The sequence below is a fragment of the Gopherus evgoodei genome, chromosome 6 (genome assembly GCF_007399415.2).
Source record: "Gopherus evgoodei ecotype Sinaloan lineage chromosome 6, rGopEvg1_v1.p, whole genome shotgun sequence".
Classification (NCBI taxonomy): domain Eukaryota; kingdom Metazoa; phylum Chordata; order Testudines; family Testudinidae; genus Gopherus; species Gopherus evgoodei.
Genome location: NC_044327.1, coordinates 51,126,572 through 51,149,170, shown reverse-complemented (window position 1 = coordinate 51,149,170; position 22,599 = coordinate 51,126,572). Strand labels below are relative to the sequence as shown.

The 22,599-nt window shown below is 43.1% G+C and overlaps 1 protein-coding gene across 2 annotated transcripts in view; it reads right to left on the bottom strand.

Annotated features, from left to right (window-relative positions):
• Nucleotides 1-4,268: 4,268 nt before the first annotated feature.
• LOC115653151 (host cell factor 2-like) overlaps nucleotides 4,269-22,599 on the bottom strand; it is a 100,471-nt gene continuing 82,140 nt past the window's right edge. For both annotated transcript variants that reach the window (XM_030565961.1, XM_030565962.1), the window contains 3 exons: nucleotides 15,120-15,204; nucleotides 7,830-7,934; nucleotides 4,269-5,095 (listed from right to left, as the gene is read on the bottom strand). The gene's annotated coding sequence lies outside the window, so the exon portion shown is untranslated. The remainder of the gene's footprint in view (nucleotides 5,096-7,829; nucleotides 7,935-15,119; nucleotides 15,205-22,599) is intronic.

The window sequence follows — 22,599 nt, the reverse complement described above, 5'->3', positions numbered from 1 at the left end:
ACTGCAAAACAAGGAAGTGGGTGAAGTGGGTCATGGATTCACTGATTTATGAAAAGCAACAAAGAATCCTGTGGCACTTAAAGACTAACAGATGTACTGGAGCATAAGCTTTTGTGGATGAATATACATCTCCAACACATCTGTTAGTCTTTAAGGTGCCACAGGACTCATTGTTGCTTTCTACAGATCCAGACTAACATGGCTACTCCTCTGATACAGATTTATGAGTCATCAGGCTAACCAAATCCTAGAATGATGCAAGGAGAGATGACAGACCCGACCAGAAAAAGCCTGAAGCACGGGCAATCACTGTTATGGAGACAAGAATGGCGAAAAGAGCCTAACAGCCCAGCGGACCACCAGTTACTGTCTACCATGATATCCTGTCTGGAAGGAAGAAAGGCAAAAGTAGACTCTGACATACGCATGCCCATAAACATGTTCCTAGAAATATTTAAAACTCACACTTACCAGCAGCTCTTATTCAGCCAAGAGCTACAATATTAACTCTGAAACTGCTGCAGCTTGATTCCTGCTTGTGAGAGTAGTCTCAGCGCAGGTCGATGTTAGTATTAAGGTACTCTGTACCCATAAAAGGCAGTGTTTTAACTAAAATTAAAAATAATATATTTGTTTATATGTCTTGTTTTCTGTAACTGTATTTTACTATATTTATATCTAATCACTTATGCTGTCTTTTTAAACATTTATGAAATGTGTTACTGCTTAGGTGGTTGTCTCAGGATGTAGTATATGAGTTTTCTAGCCAAAGAACAATAAAGAGACTATATATTTGCTTTTTGCTACTTAGTTGCTAGCAATAAATTGGAACCTGGTTTTTATCTTCATATAGAGTCTGGTGTCCTTTTGCTTGAAAGAATAGAGGTAGTGAAGTGATGGTTTTCTAAGGTCTTATATAATCTGATTTTAAGCAGCCATTGCAGTACAGCCCTTTCCCATTTTGACTTTTCTCTAGTCTCACAATGGGGGTCTCATCACAACACCACCTAGTACCCAATCTGGCTTCAGGATAGCTCCTACCTCAGCTTCCCCTCATTCAGGTTGGATCTCCTAACCTTCTAGCATGATTTAGTTGCTGCAACGACTTGGTCCTCTGGGTAAGTCATTAAAGAAGGAAGTCCACAGCTGTAGGCTATCCAAGTCCAAAACAAACACAAAAACAGTCTTCCACGCTCACCCCCGATCTTAAACTGGACCTACTCCCTCTTAAGGGATGGTCTTTTCTCCTCAGCCCCTCTTGGGCACCTTAAAGTCTCTTCCAAGCTCCAAACCTCATGCCATCTTCCCTGAAGTATCACTTTGACTCTCCCCATGCTTCTCTCTTATCTCAGAAGGCCTGATCTGGTTACATAACTTTCCTGTCCATATGTCTTTACTCATTTTCCCCACCTGGGGAAGAGAGTTAAGCATGTTACAGGTGGGGCTGTACCCAGCTCTCCTTAAAGGGCCAGTCAGCCTGTGACAAGTCTATATCATAAATTCAGCATAGTTAAGTGGAAGTCATCATGATTCCAGGGTGTCAGTTGGAAACCTTACCTCCCAGTTCTCTTCGTGGTGTTTTTCTTCTTAGGGGAGGAGGAAGCTTGACCGATGGCAGGGTCATCGCAGAAGCAGCTGCCACCATGGAAGGAGACTTCTGGGAGGACTCTTGCCCTTTTTCCTACCCTGGTCCTTTTTGCTGATTGAGGGGGGCTCCCTTGGTAGTGGTAGGACTTTTAGCAGTGGGATCCCTGCTGCTGCCATTGTCCTAGTGTTGGTGGTGGTAGCCACAGAGGTGGAGAGAAAACCAAGATGGGGCAACAGTGGTGACCAGAGAACCTCCCTGCTGAGTCTCCTCCCTCTCTTTCCTCCATGGAGGAAACCGTCAAAGCAGAAGCCTCACGTGTGGCAGAGTTGGGATCCACCATTGAGGACAGGTGATGGGAACAACCACAGAAGTGGGGGTTGGGGAGAAAAATTATAAGGGGAGGGAGGGAAAATGGATGCTAACTATTCCTCTTCACTAGACTATGAGTGGTGGCAGGATGGTGCAAACAGAAAATAGTGGTGAAAGGAATTAAAACGAACCAAAAAAGAAGTTGGGGGTCACAGCCGGCAGTTTTGGGTAAACTAGCTCCACCAGCTGGCACTGGTAGCAATGCGCAGATGTAGATGTGAAGGGTGCAGTGGATGGGGAGAGGGTAAAAACAAAATGGGGGTGGAGAATCACAAGCACTGGGAATGCGCAGGTGCATAGTACAGGTGAGAATAGTGAAGGCAGAGAACATACAGTAAGGGGGAAGGAGCTTGGACAGGACAGGCAACAAAGTAGCAAGAGGAGGGAAGCTGGGCAGGATGGAAGAGGTAGGTAATAAACAATAAAGGGGAAACAGAGGTGGAGTGGTGGACAGGGGAGGCAGGTAACAAATTGGAAGGCAGTGAACTGTGAGGCAAGGGGGACCATGCAAGATATGGGGGAGCGAACTGCAAGGAGGGAGGCCACTGGGCAACCAGCGTGACATGGGGGAAGCAGCAAACTGCAAAGGGGGGAAAGGATGGCATGGGAGGGATCTGGGGGGAGGCAAGGTGAGCATAAGGGGTGGCCCATCAGCCCAATGGTAACTGACAGAAACAGGATGGAGAGGGGGAAGTCCAAGAGGTCAGGTGATCTCTGTGTGTCCTGCTGCTGTGGTTGACCAGGATGGCTCCAGACTCTCCTGAGTCCTGCTGCTACTGGTAATCTGGAAAGCTTGGGAGCAGCCTTGTCATACAGATGGCTGTGGGAGTGAGGATCCAAAGGACAGTTTATTTTTCACTCCAAGTAAAATTGGAATGGGTAAAGAATGTGGTCTATTTTCCTGGCAGCTGCTCATGCGGTGGGGGATAGTGCCTGAGATTTCATTGTCTGAGGAGGAATTAAGACCCAGTGAATTCCTCCTCACTGAGCTGATGCCTGTGCCTTCCATAGCTGCAGTATGATAACAATGTATCTTACATATATCTATTTACTCAACAGCCTCCGCTCAGATATATCCCAGCATTCAAACTGCAAGATACTAAGAGAGGCTGAATAGCACCTTGTTTAGTTTTGGGGGCCAAGTGCTATGCCATCCATTTTTTATGCTATTTGGTATTTATACATACTAACAGAAAGCTGCTTTAGGCTATTCTGCTTTGAAGGACTCATTATTGTTTATTGGCAGGCTAGCTTTCTGCAAGTCATTGAGTCAGAGCATGAAAAATACCCCAGCAGTCCTCTACTTCCTTAGATTGACTTACTCAGACTCACACCCATTTTCCAGCATGTAACTTAATTGCATCACCCCCTTTCACAACACCTCTGTATTTAGGCCATTTGAGTCTGAGGGCTTGTCTACACATAAAATGCTACAGCTGCACTGCTGTAGTGCTTCAGTATAGATACTACCTGTTGCCAATCAGCGTAGATAATCCATCTCAAGAGCAGCGGTGCTGGGACAATTTTTGTAGCGGGAATGCTGTAGGCAGAAGCCATGTATTTGGGTTGTTATTTCTACTTCAAGCCAGGAGACATGGCATCGCCCCCAGTACCTCTAGTTCCAGTACCTATGCTCAAGAGGCACTAGCTTGCTCTTTGGAAGAATTCTTCTGTTGACCTAGTGCTGGCTACATGTTGGCTTAACAACGCCACTCAAAGGTGTGGACTTTTCATACTCCTGACTGATGTAGTTAAACCAACCTAATTTTCTAGTGTAGACCAGGCCTGAGTTGATACTGGGGACCACACAGAAGTGTTCCAAGAAAACCAACTAACAGAAAGATGTAAGAATGCATAAATTCAAGTAGGACTTCTCCCCTATTTTTACTCACACTTCCTTTCTTTACAGTGTGTAAATTATACCATCTTAGAGTCACTTACGCTTTGGGCATGAATGTACTACAGCATGAGTATAAGGAGGTCTAACTTCTACATTACCTCTGAAACTGGGTGTGAATGTTACCAATATGGTGTAACATTTCCAACTTTTCCCTCTACAAACACTAACAATTAGTCTGTTGAAAAAATGATTTTTAAGAGGGGGGGGGGGGTTATATAGTGCCAGCAATTTTTCAGCAGAACTCCCCACTGACTTCAATCACTAGAGAGTTCTGCCTGAAAACTGATGGTATAAAGCAGCCCATTGAAATTTAAAAAGGAGAAACAGTTTAATACAAAGAAGCAGATGACTGAAATAATTTTCCTTTTTATGAATCAAGCTGAAAACAAAATGCCGAAAACCTTTGACAATTCCTGCATACCCAACAAACACAATCTTTTGCCTTATTCCTATAAGCTGTTTAAACATGGTCAATATTTGGTCCCTCCAATGCAAAGCTCAGTTTCAAAATTCTGTTCTTAGTTTCCCACTGTATGAATTCAATGCAACTCTATTGTAGTCAATAGACTTGTTCTGCAGATATACCAGTTTAACTGTAAGCAGAATCTGGCCATAAAATCTAATCATATTATCCTAGCGATGGTTTCTGTCTTCTTTCCCACTGTTAAAAAAAAAATTAAATATTTTGTAACAAGAATGTCCTACTTGACGACTGCACTGTTCTTTTTGCTGGTATATGAATGACATCCTAATCTTAACCGCATGACCCTGAAATAAAACTCCGTGGGTCCAGCTTTCATAGGAGCAGCCATAGTGTTCTGCCTTTTCTTCTTTTTTTAAGCTCAGACAAAGCAAGGAGATAATTCTTCAAAAATCTGAAAAAAAAACATTGAATCAAAAATGGAAAATGCAAGAAAGGTAGTGGGTGGAAATTTAATTGAGATATCATTCCAGTGCTCATGAGAGAACCTAAGGAGATTAAACTCTTTTTCACAATAACTGAATATGGTCCTTCAACATGCACAGTAACTGGATCTTTTTTATATTAGTATATAAGAGCTCAGTTGTTCAAGTAGGGTTGTATTGTTGCTATGATCCTGATCATGTGGTTCAGGCTTTATTCAGCAGACTGGTCACATTCCTTTAAATTGTTGCATAATAGAAAGCAGCTGCTGATTGCGCTGTTGAACGTTTTGCTGTTCTTCTTTTAGCCTCTCCTGGTCATGAAGAATCTCTTCCTACAAAAGGCAGGAGACCACGCTTTAGATTAAACCTCCAGTCCTGGCAACTAATATAAAAAATGTTATATGTCCCCACCCTCCACCCTCCAATCCAAAAAACCCATAAGTGCTGGAGATCCACAGCTATGACCAGACTCTCTTTCAGTCAAGTGAAATTCAAAAACCAAAACAACAAAATCCAACTAGCTCAGTGCCAAGTGGAAAAAATAATTTAGGGCCAGATCAAACTGAAAATTCAAGGGCTTGCCATATAGATTGCAGGAATTTGTCCCCTCTCATGGCAAGGGTTTGGGGCTTGCAGTGGGCAGGGAGTGAAGCCTCCCTACTTAATAAATCCAATGAATCCACAGGAAAAATACTTCCAGATCCCCAGTGACAAAAAAAGCCCAGATGGATGGCTGCTTCCTGTATTTCTCTATTATGCCTTCCCCTTCAGTAACAAAGCTCCAGCAGGCTGAGTTCCCCTGAGGCTACTTAGTAGAAACCAGTCAGAGGGGACCCAGCAAGAATTATTATGTTTCTAACAGCATTACCTCCAACTCTAGTTTCTGCATGGAAATCTATGGGCTGAGTGAAGGATGATTCCACAGAGAGCATCTAATTCCCATGAAAGCTATTAAGTCCTTCTCTTTACCTACCAACTAACTCCCTCTCCTGCCTTATCAGCAGGGCCAAAACTTCAGAAACTTTCAGCCAAATGCTCTATACTTTCTGAGCATAAGTGGGCCTTGCTCAGGCATGTTGTACAGCAGAATTTATAACTACCATCTGTTATTCCTTAGTCAAACCCCAACTCCAGTGAGGGTTCTGTCTGAGTAGGGGCTCAGAACCATGTTCTTCCCAAACTCGTGTTTTATCTTAGTAGCAGGAGGAATCTCCAAGTTTCAGCTGTGCAGTTCCCCTAGGGTGATCAAGTGTCCTGATTTTATACAGACGGTCCCAATTTTGGGGTCTTTTTCTTATATAGGCTCCAATTACCCCCCACCCTGTCCTGATTTTTCACACTTGCTGTCTGGTTGCCCTAAGTTCCCCCCTCACTGTAACATCAGAAGGCTGGGCTTGCTCTCCCCTTGTGTAATGGTTGGAGTGAGGGTTTGGTCTCCTTACTTCCTGAGATTTCTAGAAGTCCAGGGTCTCACACAGCTAATGCACAGGGCTCCCCTCTTCCTGCCAGTTTCTTATTCAGGATTCATTCTACTGCTGGCTGACACCCCCTGCAGCTTCACAAGAATAGCCATAAAGGAGAGCCCCTAGTTATTAATGTTAATACCTGATTGGATAGATAATCCATGGATTCAGCATGGCAGCACACTCCAGACTGCACCTGCTCCCTAGTTCTATCCCTGGCCCTACCTCCAAATACCTCAGAGGTCTGACCTGGCACAGTCTAGGAAAAAGGCTTCTGCAGTTTCCCGAATTGGGGGAGGAGAGGAGAAGATACTGCAGAGCTGGTGCTGTCACGTTCTGTGGCCCTGACTCAGTTATAATCTGCTTGCACTTCTCTCTACTCGAAGCACAGGGGAGAATCTGGCTCTGAGTGGGGATAGCAGGACTGGGCCACTGAGGAGGATGATAAAAAGAATGTTTGCATGCAGTAAAAACAAACAAAGCTACATTAATAAGAAAATCATTGTGATAATTATTAAAACTGGCTCTATATGGACAAAAATTTATTTTAAGTTTTTAAAATAAACAAGTATAGGGCAGGGGGGGTTGTTAACTGTTTTAAAAGTAGACTTTTTTTGTTCAGTTCTTACCACAGGAATTCTTAAAGGTAAATCAGAACTAAAACAGAGCAACAGTGAAGCAAAACATGTTTATCATTCATGCAAAAATTGATTGTTTGGTTGCTGGAAACATGTTTATGTATTTTAGGTACTGTTGGTGTCACTAGGCAGAAATCTAGGTAACTCGGGAGGATGGAAGACCATGAGTGTCGATGAAGTCTTTTTGCTCTAGGCCTGTGTGAACCAAAGTACCTCCATGTTAAAAGCTTGTGTGTTAGCCTTACCAAACTTTTGTAACCTCCTGCATTATAGTGCTGATTGTAACCTCCTGCATTATGTGCTGACTGTAACCACCTGTGTTATGTGCCGACTGCCAAACAATAAGGCCATAGTTAGCAGGGCTGGTTAGTACTAGATACTGTTAATACTAGATAAGATAGATGGAAAGCAGATGTTATGGCCAAGGCCATATGCATGAGAAAGTAGCCCACACAGTGGGAAAGTACAAAAGAAAGATACAAGGGGGAGTGGGTATAAATATTAGTGCCCCGCCTGTGTGCGGGTGTGCAGGATTTGAGATTATTTCTCCCTTGCACCTTATTTGAGCTCAAATAAACTTGTGTTGTGCTTCTCCACCCTGGTGTGTTTATTAGCGTGAAGCACACTGGGTCACAAACCACTGTTGCTTGGCCTCAGGCACTTTGTGCCGGCAACACTACTGTAACTAAAAAGCTGAAGGGGAAAACAAATTATTTGAAAGCATTTAAAAAATGTGATCCAGAACTAGCAGTCGATGATTCATTCAACATTTCCTTCTAGAATACTTTGGTAACAATGGTTTTGTTGTTGATGTATCATCTTCATACATGGTGTTCAAGAAAAAAAAACACGTTTTGCTTATTTCACAATTGCTATAAGAATTGTGCCCACCACACATATAGAAAGGATCCAAATGGACTCTCCAATTATGCCCACAGTTGTATGTTACTTTGGAAAAAGTTTACCCTCAGTTTACATATTTCTTTCCTTTCCTTGTCATTTTCCTCTGCTCTGGCTTTGAGCCAGGCTTCATTTTGGGCCTTGTGCTTATCTAGCATCTCCTGCAGCTCCTGGTTTAAAAACAAACAAAAATTAAAAGATGTGCTTTGTGGTACTGGCTTTAAAATTGTCCATGTTCCATTACAGACATTAAAAGACAAGCCAGTATCTAGTCCAGTGCATCTTTCAGGAAATAGCTGTCAAAGGCATACTCACATCCTAGGACTCTTCCAAATTTCAGGACATGTTTACATTTCTTCAGTCTCCCTAAGCTATATTTTGTTCATTTTTCTGTTTAACCAGTGATAATAAAAAACATTGTTTTCTGGGACAAATGCAGTAAGTTATTTCTGCAGATGTTTCCTCATCTAAATAAGTCTTGCTAATGTGAATAATAACACTTAGCAGGCCTATGCTTGCACCTGAATGGTGCTACTTGTGAGTGAAATCCAATACCCCTTTTGTAGACTTTGGCCCACACTGTGTGAGGCTAGCTTAGAGACCTCTTCTACATCACAGAAGGGCAGGATGGCCTGTCACGTCACTTACAGGTGACACCCAGTACAGACACTGTTCAAGGCTTAGATGGTCCAAGTAAGGACTAGTTGTGTGAACTGGCTTCTGTACTCCAGCTTTGAAAAGTGCCTATACAAAATGGCACCTTCTTACTTAATGGTCCAGATTCCAGCGGATATTTAGTGTCATAGCAACTGAATTTACTGACTAAGATAAATCTGTACAACTTCTTACTCCTGTTAGCCCTGCAGAGCTAACAAAACTGAGCGAACAAGCTGATTTTATTCTGGCACCTGCATCAACAGAGTGGTTAAATAAGTTCCAGTTATAGGATCTCTGCAGCTGGTGATCTCTTAGCTAGTATGAGCTCAATTTGATTTTCAGGTTAAAGGATGAGTTTGCAGACTTGCCAATTAGAACATATTTTTCCTATTTGTAAATTGAGCAAATTTGTTGTGCAACAATTGAAATGCAATAGATATGAAGGCCCATGATCAAATACAAAGTCAACTTCCAGTGTAGCGCAACAATTTAAAGACAGAGCTGAATTTGGCTTGGTTTCCACTGAAATCAATAGAGTTGTGCCAGCTTATGCCAATGGAGATGCCAGAAGTGGGGGCTGAAAGCTCTGAAAAAGAAAATAAATGGGGCTGGGAGAGCTGATGTTTGTTGCCCCTTCTCCAGGAAAGGTGGGACTTTTGTTACAGCCTGGGAATTGCTGGTTTTCTAGGGGAAAGAAGAGTGAAAGAAAAGCTCATAAAAATGTATTGGGGAAGCCGGGTAGTTGGCTGAGCATAGGAGTGTCTGAATGAGGAGCAGGGGGTCAGAAGGAAGGAAGGAAATTTGCTTTTCAGTTTTTCACAAATATTATCCTGACTCAGGTTTTACTCCTGCACTTTAAACTTTCACATTAAGAAAATCTACATTTCCTGGGATGATTTGCTCTTCAATAGTTGGTCCCACCTGTTACCTAAAACAGTCTGTGATTTATGAAACAAAGAGACTACTGTGCTGCTTGCTAATTAGCTAATCTTGTAAAAAGTTAAAAGGTGCGTATTTCGTCTTTGTGTTCAAATAGACTCAAGTAATAGTTATCTGATATCTATCAAGTATCCAAGTATAACACCCTCTCTGCTTTGGAGACAGGAATTTCTATATCAGATGATGCTTTGTTCAGTTTCTTCCCTCTCTCTCCTGTTACATCTTTTTTCTCCTTCTTCTTTCCCTCTTTTTTCCTCCTCTATTTTTCTTTGCTTTGTATAGTTGCTGTGGGATAGCACATTCTAATATGTGAGCACTGCACTTTATCCCGCTGGCAATGAGATTTGAGCTCATTCTTAGCTCCTCCATTAATGAGTTCCAAAGCTTTGGGCCTGTTACTAAGAAATCCTTCATTCTCACAAGCTTCACAGAGGGTGGCAGAGAAATGTAGTAGTTGAGGGAGATCATGAAGAGAAAGGTGTTCTTTGAGGTACAATATCTTGTACTGTTTCACTGGAGAGTTGTGATGGATTGAACATGTCGAAGTAATATTTATAATCTGGGGAGGGGAGAGTTTCAGTTTTAGAAAGACTCTTCCTCAGCCAGACCTTATTCAGTGAACAATTTGTATTGCCCATCAGAAGTCACTTTACTTGATGGGCAGACTGCTCTATGAAATATAGTCTTTCAAATGGGTAGTTAAACTTTTAAAAAGTGATGATTAAAGGCCATTAGATTCTCAATAGGTCATCTCTTGGGCATTAGCTCAACAAAACCTTAGAGAAAACAGCAAGTCCAAAACCTATTGGGTAAAAAACTAAATAAGTACGTAAAAAGTTCTTAGGGGAAGACCTGAAGAAGAGCTCTGTGTAGCTGAAAGCTTTGTCTCTCTCACTCAAGAGAAGTTGGAACTTGGTCATAAAAAAGATATTATCTCACCTATCATGTCTCGCCCATTATCTAGGGTGGCTATCCCCAGTCTCCAAACAAGTCTTCCCCTGATACCTTTTTTTTAGGTATTTAGGTTTGTTTTTTTTTACAAAATAGGTTTTGGACTTGCTGTTTTGTTGAGCTAATGCCTAAGAGATGTCCTATTGAGATTCCAATAGCTGTTAATTATCACCTTTCAAAAGTTTAACTACCCATTTGAAAGACTGCATTTCACAGAGCACTCTGTCCATCAAGTAAAGTGGTTTTTGATGGGCAATACAAATTGGAAGTATGAAGTTGCCACCCTCTAAAATGGAATCTTCTTTCAGGTCTTGAAGAAGAGCTCTATGTTGAGGCTCCAAAACTTATCTCTCACCCCACCAGAAGCTGATTCAATAAAAGATATTACCTCACCCACCCTGTTTCTGGGACTGACATGGCTACAACACTAGACAATGGGAGGCATCTCTAGACAGGCAAGCTGCAGGGCAGGGAAAAGAGAGGTCTCTGAACAAAGGGAAGGGAAACTCTCTTTCACCTTGGAACAGGGTGGGAGTGGATTTCTGACTCTGGGCTCTAAGCCACACAGTGCTTTTTGGAACATGATACAGAGAGCATCTTACTTGATTTATTTTATGCAAACCGTATATCTAGGTATGTAACCCAAACAATTTATTTTTTATTCTTACTCCACTTTCTGTGTTTTTAATCAGTCTTGTCCTCATTAAGAAATTTGCTGCTGTGTGTGGGGAAGGTTCACCCACTCTGTCCTAGTCCTGGACATGAAAAAGCATGCTGCAAACTCCAGCGAGGGATATGGAAGGAAAAAAGAGTTCTGGAACCTAGCCGCCCCACTATCACCTCAGACAACAAGGCATGGGCAAGGGTTTCCATCTCTGTGTTATGTTGCAAAAGGCAGTGTCAGGCAAATATTTGGGAATTAGCTAACATGACCAAGAAAGAGAAAAGTGGCACTGATGTAAGGTAATAAAGGTCTTAAAAGTTCCCACATTCTTTGAGCCAATATAGTGCGCCGAGCACCTCTCTCAGTTGCTGGTCCTGCTGAAGAAGTGGGCTACTACATTCTGGACTAACTGAAGCTGTTTTAATATTGGAGTAGTGAGCTGGAATAGTCCATTGTAAGGTGACAAAGGCATGGATTCCTATGGCCTGGTCTATATTAAGTAAAATGGGATGCAGTCTTATTGCTAGTTTTAGATGGATAAAGACATTTGTGTGGGTATCACTATCTCTGTGTCCAGCACTAGTGAGGAGACCAGGAGGAGTGCCTGAGACTGCAGACCAATTTAACAATCTGGAGTCAGACCATAGGGGTTTCTTTCTAGGTCTTCAAAGTTTCCCCTTTTCTCACTAGCATTTCCTTATCTTGCCCAGGTTCAGCTTCACCCAGCTGTCTTTCATTTCTCTCAGCCAGATAGCACCATCTCCCAAATATCCTATGTACATTTAAATAAAGACGACATGGAGCTGAGTACCATGTACGCCTTGCTGGCATTTGAGGCCATGACTATCTTTGGGCTCTATGGCAAGTGAGAGAGCAAGAGCTGGTCTACATTGAAAATCTATGTTGGAATAGCTCCGCCTCGCCACATCCCTGAGAGACATAGCTCTGCCAATCTAATCCTGGGTGTAGAGAGTGCTAGGACCATGGAAGAATTCTTCCATTAACCTAGCTACTGCCTCTTGGGGATGTGGATTAACTACAGAAAAGCAGACCCTCACCCGTCATTGTAATGAGTGTCTACACTGAAGTGCTACAGTGCTGCTGCTTTGGTGCTGCTGTAATGTTTTAACTGTAGGCACACCCTTTGACAGTGAGTTCTTTGGAGCAAGAGCTGCCCTTTCTGAATGTTTGGAAAATGACCAGTATATAGTAGGCACTAAACTATCACAAAAAGGGCTAGTCTACACTGGCAACATCAAAGCGTTGCCGTGGCAGCACTTTAACATGCCTTGTGTGGTCGTAGTGCAGTGCTGGGAGAGAGCTCTCCCGTAGCATTGTGCAGGAGGTCAGACTAAATGATCATAATGGTCCCTTCTGACCTTAAAGTCTATGAGTAGCACAGCACTGAGCACTTTAAATAAACCACCTCCATGAGGGGTGTAGCTACAAGTGCTGGGAGCATGGCTCCCAGTCCTGGGGCACTGTCTACACTGGCACTTTACAGCGCTGAAACTTGCTGCGCTCAGGAGGATGTTTTTTCACACCCCTGAGTGAGAAAGTTGCAGCGCTGTAAAGTGCCAGTGTAGCCAAGCCCTCAGACATGAAAGGAGCCCAAAATGGGAAGGAGGGACTTACAGATTCAGTGTGGTGTGGGTAGGTGTACTGTGGAGACTGGGTGCTGGGGACCAATGATATGAGTCTCCTTCAGTTCCAGTCATAGAGGAATGGGCACTGGGTAAAGGAAAGACACAGAACAGTTTTAACGGCTTGCAAGATTTGGGTAGAAGGCAAATATTATAGATCAGGTCGTCAGTTCAGGCTTCCCACTAGCAGGCAACAGCTCAGATCTTCTCCCTTCAAGGAAAGCAAATGCTTTGACAGGCCTTACAGGACTAGAGGGAGGAAGCAGCTGAATACACTGTAAATAACTTGCTTTTCAAGGCAACCCTGCCTGTCAAGTTTCTCCCAAAATTTTAAGTCATCTGCATGTGGGATAAACCTAGGTGAAATAATCTGTTGCAACCAGGCTGGAGACAAGAGATTCTGAGCATGACTTTATCATATATATGGATGAGATTCTTGGATAGATTTGTGCCTGGGTTGCCATAAAGCACATGAAATTGTTGCTGCCTGCAGTACTGTTCTGAAAAGGATTGGATGTGGAGAGCCTTGATTAGCATCTCTAGGTTAGCAGAAAGAGCAGACAAAGGAAAGAAAATGCTGTGAATTACCAGGAATTAGGAACCATGGATAGAGCAGTAGGGTCAAGATCTAGAGACACCCTACACTTTAAATGTCCAAAACCAGGCACTTACACTCTAAGTGGTGGGTGAAAGCATCCTTTATAGTAAGCTATCAACATGAAAGATTTCATTTAATAACAAATATATGCAGATGCTGCTACATGACAGAGAGGAATCTGAATCCTACAAAACAGGAGAAGCAGAGTAGAATGTTACAGGAAAAACAGACTATTCATCTTTCAGAAGAACAGCAGGATGTCTTGGAATTTGGTAGCTAAGGGACATAACAGCTGGCTAAGTTATGTAGAGACATATTACAATGACTGTGTAGATCTAATACTTTCCCACAGAGTGTAATTTGATGGTTACTACGTTTTCTGTCTTATCTCTTGCACACTTACAGTAGGGACAGATTCACTCCTTTGGGGATGGGGTAGGGGTGCAAAACAGGTGCCCACATGTCATGGTGATAAACACAAAAATAGAAAAGCTCATCCCTTACACCGGCAAAAGCAGCAACAATGGAGGGGGGATTTGCTCTGGAAAGGCAGGCAGCAGTGCAACTGCTATCCTCAACAGTTCTTCCAGAGCAAAACAGCTTTAAATTACTGTTGGGGCAGTACAGGAGCTCCTCTGCAGGAAACTGCTTAGGAGAGAAGCTGAATCCCTGCAACTCTCAGCTGATCAGTCCTTGCTCTCTTCTATGATGGCCATTTCCACTTTTGGGGCAATGTTAGTTCCTGAGAGATGCTGTGCCCCAGCTCCAAGTGGACTTTCTATTTCCAGGGGCCTGCAGCCTGGTTAATCTGGCCCAAGATGTTTGTGAACTTGCCTGTTTCCATTCTTGAAATTAAAAGAAATGATGCAGTCTCCATTTCTGATTTCTTGCCAGCTAAGATTTTTATAGCTGGGAAAATGAAGTAGGGGAGAGGGCAGCTCTGCAGGCTAATCGCCATTCCCCTTTTTATCCTGCAACTAGCCATTTAAAAAAAGATGAGGTTGTTCCCCATGTAGATACTTCCTTGACCGTAATCAAGTCACCTCGTAACCTTCTCCTTGTTAAACTAAATAGATTGACCTTTACTAATCTTTAATCATTCCTGGTGCACTCTTCTGAACCCTCTCTAATTTATCGACACCAGAGTTGTGCAAGTAAAGCCTACTTAGCATCAAGAGATGTTTTAACTTTTGTGTCCCCTGTAACTGGGCAGCCTCACCCCCACAGCGCCTCCTGCTGCTTGCTTCGGGGAATTAGCTCAGTCCAGTGTCCAGAGCACCCTCTGCAGGCCAGTGATCCGCCTTCCAGCTACTGGCCCTGTGTCCCTCCCTGGACCCAGTGCCCTTTTACATAGGGTGCTGCCCCCTGACAGTGACCTCTTGTTCTCAGGGTCTTCCCTCCCTAGGGAACCCCCACCCTCTATTCCCACTTTGCCTCAGTGTATGGCTACTGCCAGTCATTGTCTAGCCCCACGCCCTGGGGCAGACTGCAGCATCAGTCTACTCATCACTGGCAAGGAGGGTTTGGACCTGCTGCCTTGGCCTACCCCTGGGCTGCACCTTGCAACCCCAATACTAGCTCCCTGCAGCCAGGACCTTCTCCCTCTACAGGCAGAGAGAGACTATTTGTGCTCCTGGCTTCTCTGCCTTATATAAGGGCCTGTTGCTCAGTTTAGGGCGTGGCCCCAGCTGCCACCACTTCCCCCAATCAGCCCAGCCTAAAAGGCTCCTTTCTCCAGCCCCAGCCCTTATCCAGGGCTGTTTTAACCCTTTCAGGGCCAGAGCAGTAGTCCACCCTGCTACATCCCCATACTTTGCTAATATGTAATTGCTGAAGAAATAAATTCCATCTATGAACATGCAGCCACTTTTTCACCACATCTTTTATAAATACAGAAACCCACCTGCTGTTGATATCTGAATTGTTTGTTGTAAGCCTCCTTTTCTTGTTGAAAAGCAGTTGTGGCCTGAACTAATTCAGCCTTCTCACTGTAAAGTAAATTGGGAGAGAGGGGGAATATGTTTAGTAAAAACAAACAAGTAATGAAATTGCCAAATTAAAAAGGCGTGTTTTCCAAGGATGTTGGTGACTTCAGTTGTTTTAAAAACACAATATGCCATTTTATATATAGATCATAAATGTAGATAGAATTATTTCATCAGGACTGTGTTGGAATACCAGGTGTTAGTGGTCTGTGGTTTAGGAGGGCACACTTCTAGAGAAGCCCCTAAACACACCCAGTTTCCCTCCTAACCACACAAATTTCCAAGTGGAAATTTCCCCAGGAATTAATGTTGCTCCAAACTTACTTCCTTCACTCCTTTTATCCCCTCGGATGGAGATACGTGGGGAGACTGCAGACTCTGGGGAGGAGAAGCAATAGCAAAAGAACAGCTCCTTAAGGAATTACACTGCACAGAGTTGAGGATCCAGGATACTCCAGGGAGGGTCTAGTTTTCTATGCTACAGCACAGGATCTACACAGTTGCAGCCTGTTTCCCCCAAGGAACCCTAAGTGAGGCCTCAGTAGGCCTCATTCAATTGTTGGGTTAGAGACCCCTTTCCCTTGAGGCTAGGGTGACCAGATGTCCCGATTTTTATAGGGACAGTCCTGATTTTTGGGTCTTTTTCTTATATAGTCTCCTATTACCCCCCATCCCCATCCCAATTTTTCACATTTGCTGTCTGGTCACCCTACTTGAGGCAAAAAGAGAAAGGAAATGCCATGATGTGAACATGGTGGAGTTTCTAGCAGGATAAGTTTCAAAAATGTGAATTTAGGCATTTTCCCCAGGTCTCATGGCAATATTCTCATGCAGCCTTGTTGATGTAGGCCCAATTCTGCATGTGCTTAACTTTATTACTCTGAATAGCCTTTTATCTTCAGTCGGGCTGCTCACGGTACAATTAAATTAAGCACATGCATAAATGTTTGCAGGATTACGATCTAAAGCCTCAGTTCCACAATGAACTCTCTGCAGGTGTGTAGCGAGGTAGTGTCTGAGAGGGGGACGAGTCCCTCTGGACACCAAAGTGGGCAGAGCCAGCGAGTCCTGCACCAGCCCTCGAGAGGTCAAGGTGCAGGACAGGAAGTATAAAAGACCAACCTCAGAGCTCACTGGAGAAGCAGCCACTGGAAAGGCCAGATGCCTGTGGCCTAGCTCCTGGTTTGGAGACCCTGGCAACTGGTCGCAGACCCAAAGACTGGCCCACCCAATCAATGCCTGATGGTGACCAGAGCCTGGAGGAGCTGCCAAGCCTACCCCTTGCCAGTTACCCTGAGAAGCCCATGGTACTTGACCCCCTGGAGGACACCATCTGGACTGTGGTACCTCTAAAGGGAGAGTTAGGAAGTAGCCTGGGAGCAGCTGACCATAGTCTAGCTGCAGCACTGCCAGAGCCTATGTCAGTGTGTTGTAGCCAAGATCCCCACTGACACAGCAGCGGGTCCTCTGCCACTGCTAGGGCCCTGGGCTGGGATGCAGTGGAGTGGGAGGGCCTGCGTCCCCCCTGCCACCCAACTTCTCGGTGGCAGTCTCCCCCTCTCCCAAGCCGCTCTGAGCTGATAGCCTGGGCTGGTTGTTTTCCTACCTTTGCTCAGCCCATGCCTGAGGGCCTGAGCCACTGACTCTCTGTGGCCCTGACCCCAGGCTGGGGCCTGCTAATTATATAAACTGTTGCTCAGCTCCTGCCTGAGGACCTGAGCCCTGGACTCACTATTGCTGCTGATCACAGACCGGGTATGAGTAACTGTGTTTGCCTCTGCTGCTGCCACAGCGAGACACTCCCATGGCCAGGCTAATTCCCTATCAACAACTGGAAGGAAGTACTGAGGCGGTGTGGTCCCCCACCGCCCCGGAGAGGGACAAGCCCCAGCCAAACCCCTCTACAAGGTGGCTCCTCATTAAAATCAAAGAAGCTCCTCGCACAGGCAAGGGTCCATCCACAAAGTCAATTGCAGGATCAAAGCCAGAGGTTTGAACTATAGAAGTCCCTTATAGGTGCTGTGACAGTTACAAATACATCTATATTGTTGATTAAAGTAGGATCTATGCTTTTATAGTTCCTTGCTTGAAATCCCTACAAAACAAAGCAAAATATAAAATAACAATAATCTTTTTAGTGGTCTTTTTTGCGTGCAGTAACAAAATAAGTGTAGTGGGTACACACAGCCTATCCACACTCTTGACATATGGTGAGAAAGATTTAAATTTTTGCAAGGAGTAATCCTTATATATTTTTAACTATCTGATGAAAGCTTATTATCATAGTTCTGAGAAACTCTGCATTCCAAAATGAAGGCTCTTAACTCCAAAATGAACCAAGAAAATGCGCTCTCCCTCAGCTCCAGTACTTTTTCTGTTCTATTTTTTAATTTTCCTAAAAAGATATTTTGAGAATATTAAAATAGTTATGAAGAAGTGTAAACCAATTTTAATGGCACAGCAATTTTTAAAAACAGATTTGTAGTTTTTAAACACATTTTTAAAGTTATTTTTAACAATATTTTTATTTCTTTCTGTGACCTTGTTTAGAAAATGGGATGTTTAAAATAACAATAAATGTATAATAGAAACTTGTAAGGGATATATAGAACAGATATCTCTTAAATGCGCAATACTTTCTGATTCCTTCTGGCCCACAAAAATTAAAAAAAGCTATCCACCTCTGTTTATCCCAAAATAGGATCCACCTAAGAAGCAAAGCCACAAAGGGCTTGGCTACACTCGAAACATCAAAGCGCTGCCACGGGAGTGCTGCCGCAGCAGCTCTTTGAAGTGTGAATGTGGTCGCATCACCAGCGCTGGGAGAGAGCTCTCCCAGCGCTGCACGTACTCCACATCCTCATGGGGATTAGCTTGCAGCGCTCGGAGCCGCACTCCCAGTGCTGCGGCACTGTTTACACTGGCGCTTTACAGCGCTGCATCTTGCAGCGCTCAGGGAGTTTTTTTTTTCACACCCCTGAGCAACAAAGTTGCAGTGCTGTAAATTGCCTGTGTAGCCAAGGCCTAAGAAAATTGTTCACATCATTTGAGACACTTTATCTAAGTACCCACAGATCAGCCTAGGACAGGAGTTCCTCTTGTCAAGAATAGAAACTAAAATGGCAAATGAGAGTATTGTCTAGGTGATTAACAAGAATCTTTCATACTTTGCATATAAATAAAACCTCTTTCTCCCACCCAACCTAGCCCAAAAGGACACCAAGGGCTTGTCTACACTGGCACTTTACAGAGCTGCAACTCTCTTGCTCAGGGATGTGAAAAAACATCTCCCTGAGTGAAGAAAGTTTCAGCGCTGTAAAGTGCCAGTAAAGACAGGGCACCACTCCCAGCACTGGTAGCTACTTCCCTCATGGTGAGTGGGTTGTTTTTTTGAGCACTGAGAGAGCTCTCCCCCAGCGATCTGCCATGACTACACAAGCCATATTAAAGTGCTGCTGCTGCAGCAGCAGCACTTTAGCATTGCCAGTGTAGACTAGCCCTAAGTTACCAAGTTGGATGCAGTGTTGTTGTAGTTGTGTTGGTCCATATCCCTGAGTGGCATAGTTAAGCTGACCTAAGCTCTAGTGCAGACAGCGCTAGGTTGACAGAAGAATTTGTCTGTTGAGCTAGCTACCATCTCTCAGGGAGGTGGATTACCTATGCCACTTCTTCAGCTGCATGGAGTGAAAATTACAGATGCAGGCATTCCATAATGACACACGAAGAGAAGGGAGTTACCTCACAAGTGGAGAACCAGTGCTGATGGGGCCAATTCGATCAGGGTGGATGTAGTCCACTCCCAATAATGGATGAGAAGGTGTCAATTCCAGGAGAGGCAAAGCTGCTTTTGTAATGAGCCAGCCACTCCCAGGCCCAAATTAATGGTGTTAAATTTGCAAATGAATTTTAGTTCTGCTCTTTCTCTTTCTGAAGTTTTTTTCGTTCAAGTATAGCTACTTTTAAATCTGTTATAGAATGTCCAGCGAGATTGAAGTGTTCTCCTAGTGGCTTTTGTATGTTACCATTCCTGATGTTCGATTTGTGTCCATTTATTCTTGTACATAGAGACTGTCTGGTTTGGCCAATGTACATGGCAGAGGGGGCATTGATGGCATATATAACATTAGTAGACATGCAGGTGAATGAACCCTTGATGGTGTGGCTGTGGTTGGGTCCTCTGATGGTATCACTAGAGTAGATATGGGGACAAAGTAGGCAATGAGGTTTGCTACAGGGTTTGGTTTCTGGGTTAGTGTTTCTGTGGTGTGTAGTTGCTGCTGAGTATTTGCTTCAGGTTGGGGGGCTGTCTGTAAGCAAGGACTGACCTGCCTCCCAAAGTCTGTGAGAGTGAGGGATCATTTTCCAGAATAGGTTATAGATCATTGATAATGTGCTGGAGAGATTTTAGCTGAGGACTGTACATGATAGTGGTGATCTGTTATTTTCCTTGTTGGGCCTGTCATATAGTAGGTGACTTCTGGGTACCTGTCTCACTCTGTCAATCTGTTTCCTCTCTTCCCCAGGTAGGTACTGTAGTTTTAAGAATGCTTGATAAAGATCTTGTAGATATTTGTCTCTGTCTGAGGGACTGGAGCAAATTCAGTTGTATCTTAGGGGTTGGCTGTAGACAATGGATTGTGCGATGTGTCCTGGAAGCTGGAGGCATGTAGGTAAGTATAGCGGTCCATAGGTTTTTGGTATAGGGTGGCGTTTATGTGACCATCACTTATTTGCATTATAGTGTCCAAGAAGTGGATCTCTTGTGTGGACTGGTCCCAGCTGAGGCTGATGGTGGGGTGGAAATTGTTTAAATCCAGGTGGAATTCTTCAAGGGTCTCATTTCCGTGGGTCTATATGATGAAGATGTCATCAATGTAGTACAACTAGAGGAGGGGCACTAGGGGATGAGAGCTCAGGAAGCGTTGTTCTAAGTCAGCCATAAAAATGTTGGCATACTGTGGGGTCATGCAGTTACCCATAACAGTGCCACTGACTTGAACGTATAAGTTGTCTCAAAATCTGAAATGGTTGTGGGTGAGGACAAAGTCACAAAGCTCAGCCACCAGGTGTGCTGTGGACTCAACAGGGATAGTGTTCTTGACAGCTCATAGTCCATCCTCATGTGGAATATTGTTATAAAGAGCTTCTACATCCATGTTGGTGAGGATGGTGTTTTCAGGAAGAACACCAATGCATTGTAGTTTCCTCAGGAACTTGGTAGTGTTTCGAAGATAGCTAGGCGTGCTGGTAGTGTAGGGTCTGAGGAGAGAGTCCAAATAGCCATATAATCCCACTCTAAGAGTGTCAATGCCTGAGATGATGGGATCTCCAGGGTTTCCAGGTTTATGGATCTTGGATAGCAGATACAATACCCCTGATCAGGGCTCTGAGGGTGTGTCCTTGTAGCTATACTTGAACAAAAGAATTTCAAGAAACAGATTTCAAAGAGAAACAGCAGAACTAAAATTCATTTGCAAATTTAACACCATTAATTTGAGTTTGAATAGGACTGGGAGTGGCTGGCTCATTACAAAAGCAGCTTTGCCTCTCCTGGAATTGACACCTCCTCATCTATTGAGAGTGGACTACATCCACCCTGATTGAATTGGCTCTGTCAACACTGGTTCTCCACTTGTGAGGTAACTTCCTTTTTTCAGTGCATCTGAAGAAGTGAATTTTTTTATGCACGAAAGCTTATGTCCAAATAAATCTGTTAGTTTTGAAGGTGCCACTGGACTCCTTGTTGTATATATGGAAAAAATCTCTTGTTCTAGTGTAAGTCACAAATAATGTGAAATGCTAATGTATAATCATAGAATGTATGCAATGTCCCCTTCAGATTTAGAAGATTATGGGATTTTCATTGTAAATAATTGTTGTAGTCTCAAAATAATAGCAATTGTCTGGCACAAGGAAGAAAGATGACTAAAATATGTAAACAAAGGGATACCTTTGATATATTAAGAGAAATTCATAGGTTCTAAGGCCAGAAGGAACTAGTCTGACCTCTTTTACCGCACAGGCCACATAACTTTGCTAAAATAATTCCTAGAGCATACATTTTAGAAAGATATCCAATCTTGATTTGAAAATTGCCAGTGACGGATACTCCACTGGAACCCTTGGTAAATTGTTCAAATAGTTAACTACTCTTACTGGTAAAAATGCCTGCCTTATTTCCAGTCTGAATTTGTCTAGCTTCAACTTCCAGCCATTGGATCGTGTTAGGCCTTTCTCTGCTACACTGAAAAGTCCATTATTAAATAGTTGTTCCCTATGCAGGTACTTAAAAGCTGTAATCAAGTCATCCCTTAATCTTCTCTTTGTTAAGCTAAAAAGATCAAATTATTTAAGTCTATCGCTATAAAGCATGTTTTCCAATTATTTAGTCATTCTTGTGACTCTTCTCTGAACCTTCTCCAGTTTATTAACATCCTTCCTGAATTATGGGAACCATAACTGGACACTGTTATATCAGCAGTCTCACAAGTGCCAAAAACAGCAGTAAAATAAACCCTCTAGTTTCTTTACTCGAGATTCCCCTCTTTATGTATCACAGGATTGCATTAACTCTTTTGGACACAGTGTTACGCTGGGAGCTCATATTTAGCTGATTATCTACCATGACCCCCAAATCTTTTTCAGAAAAGATTCACTGTTTCCCAGGATAGAGTTTCCCATACGGTAAGTATGGCCAATATTCCTTGTTTCCAGCTACATTCATTTACATTTAGCTGTATTAAGACATATATTATTTGTTTGTGCCCAGTTTATCAAGTGATCTAGATAGCTCTGTATCAGTGACCTTTCCTCTCCATTATTAACCACTTCACTAATTTTCGTGTCATTTGCAAACTTTTATATTTTCTTCCCAGTCATTGATAAAAATATTAAATAGCATAGGGCCAAGAACTAATCCCTGCAGGACCACACTGGAAACAGGCCGGCTCAATGACGATTCCCCATTTATAGTTACATTTTGAAATCTATCTGTTAGCCAGTTTTTAATCCATTTAATGTATACCATGATAATTTTATATCATTCTAGTTTTTTAATCAAAAACATTATGTGGTACCAAGTCACACTCCTTACAGAAATCTAAGTATATTATGTCAACACTATGACTTGTATCAACCAAACTTGTAATTTCATCAAAAAGGTATAAAATTAGTTTCACAGGAGCTATTTCCCATAAACCTACGTTGATTTGCATTAATTACATTACCTTCCTCTAATTATTTATTAATCCAGTTCCATATCATTACTTCATTATCTTGCCTGGGATTGACATCAGGCTGACAGGCCCACAGTTAAACTGAGTCACCCTGTTTATCCTTTTTAAAAATTGGCACATTAGTTTTTTTCCATTCTTCTAGAACTTCCCCAGTGCTCAAAGA